Below are 2441 nucleotides of genomic sequence, written 5' to 3' on the forward strand. Positions count from 1 at the left end.
ACACACACACACACACACACACACACACACACACACGCAGTCCAAACACACGAAAAACTGAAACGAAAGACTAAAACCAAGCGTATGTGAATGGTTAAGGCTGAGTCCCTTTTTTGGTCAATCTAATCTGATGAACAATGCTGCAAACAAAGAGAGCGATGACCCAATTTTGGAAAGTAAACCTAAACGGAACACTTCAAACAAACAGAAACGGTTCATTATTGAAGAAACTAAAACTTCTAATAATTGAAATAGGTTGTTGTGTTGATCTTTCAAAATAAATAGGAAAAGAAAACCAATGGGTTAGCTAACAAATAACTGTACGTGTGTGTGTCCTGAATGTAAAATTGCTCTCATTTTAATAGATCTTAATTGTGGTCGAGCAATCTATACAGGGGCACCTGAGAGTCAAAGCTCGCAACACAGTTAAAATGTAAACATTTTTGGAGACTGATTGGTATCCAAACCGCAGGACCGTTACCTGTCAAGTCCGAGCAGCGGTTACTAACTTGATGAGATGTGTGTGTGTGTGTGTATATGTGTGTGTGTGTGCGTGTGTGTAAATTTGTGTGTACGTACATGATTATATGATTGAAACCCAGGCCTGCATGAGACACTAAAAAAAGCTCTGGTTAAAATCAGAGAGTGCTGCTCCGCTGCAGACTGACAACGCCATCGTACAATCTAAATTCTCAGAGTTTTGATTTCTGACAACACCGGAGAAAAAGAATATGAGCCTTGATGAGCCAGAAATGTTTTTTTTTTCTTCAAGATTAGCCTTTATGACGGTTAAAACCTGGCCGTTGATATTTGAAACTGTAAATATATTTGTTAGATACAGCAAAAAATTCTGTTGGTATTTCTCTTCTAAAAGGATGTCTACATGTATAACCTATAAGTTTACATTTTTAAACTCACTTAAACAAGTAGTCGGTCTTCAGTAAATTATTCAGTGCAATTGTGGGTAGCTAATTGATACCATTTGGCTTGACTTTGTTTTTTTCTGTTATAAAAAAATATAACATTTAAAACATGAAGATTTAATGTATTTCTCTTCCTTTTAGACATAGTGGTAGACATTTGTTTTTATTTTTGACATTTTATAGACTAAAAATAGAGTACAAATTGAAATCTAATATAGATTAATTATCAAATATAATCTACATTAGAATAAATCCATGCTGTTTTAAAAAAATAACAATGCAAAAAGATATATTTATATACATATATATACTGTATATATTTCTGTGTCAACTATAAAATACATTATACACACAGTTTGGAAAGCTGTCTATGGGATTGGCATTAAACAGTGCACCATCACTGGAAATCAATAACGTGTATTATTTATTATCTCGAATTTACACTAGAGTTGCAGTCTTCAGCTGTGAGTGTATGGTGCTCACTACATAGCATTTCCATTGTGTTGTCTAGGAGCTGGGAGCTCTACCATTAAAGCCCAGTGACTGACAGCTGGGCTCGGCCTGGAAACTCTGTTGGGGGCTCAACACTATGGAGAGGCTGCCATTGATATCCGTTGTGTAATTTTCTATTGGCAGGTGGGTGATGGCTGTGATTAAATCTGGGCTTTAGCCCCTGCCATCAGCATTATTGTGTCGGGATTCCCCGAGTCCCTGCTCTCCGGATCCTCTGTCACATTCTGTCATGCCAGCTTTGGACCTTGCCAGCTGGCCCCGTGGCATGGCATAACACAGACTATGTTAGGCCCATAAAGGCCCCCTCCAGTTCTCAATCATGCCCTCTCACTCTTTTTCCTCTCCCACCCTGCATCACCCACCATTTAAAGTGCCCAACTGTCATCCAACAGCACTATTTTGTTTATTTTAGTCTCCTGCGGTTCTCTAAAGTGATCAGCAGATTAGCTGGGCACAGCCACCAAAGGCGGAGGAGGGTCACACCAGGTTTACGATTTAACTTGCGTGGGCGAGCTACGTGGGTGTTTACTGCTAAATGTGTGGGGCGTACAGGTCTGGTTTTGGTGGGCACAGGCTGGGAAAGCGGCTAAAGGTCAACCGTGCTAGACAGCGACGCTTCCTATTGATGTCTGACTCGCATGTTTGTCTAAGAGCAAGGAGGCGAGGAGAGCCACAGCCTCTCTTATTGGTTTTGGCTGAGGCCACTTTACCTCACACACATAATTGGGCAGGCTTCAGCGCTAGTTTGAATCATCTCTGGGCTGTCAACATCATAATTACATCATTTGCCGTCCAAACACTGACAATATATCCTGAGCTAATCTGACTTCTTCTGAAAGGGCAAAAATAGTTGATTCAAAAACATTCCGAGACATAAAATAATGCCTGCAAATTAGTGTAGAAAATTAGCTTGAATGGTAAAGAACTATTACATGCTAACGGTCTCTCTAAATAGCTGTTTACATGACTTTATTATCTGATAGATTAGATTAGATTATACTTTAT

The sequence above is a fragment of the Etheostoma spectabile genome, chromosome 22, assembly GCF_008692095.1.
Source record: "Etheostoma spectabile isolate EspeVRDwgs_2016 chromosome 22, UIUC_Espe_1.0, whole genome shotgun sequence".
Lineage (NCBI taxonomy): Eukaryota > Metazoa > Chordata > Actinopteri > Perciformes > Percidae > Etheostoma > Etheostoma spectabile.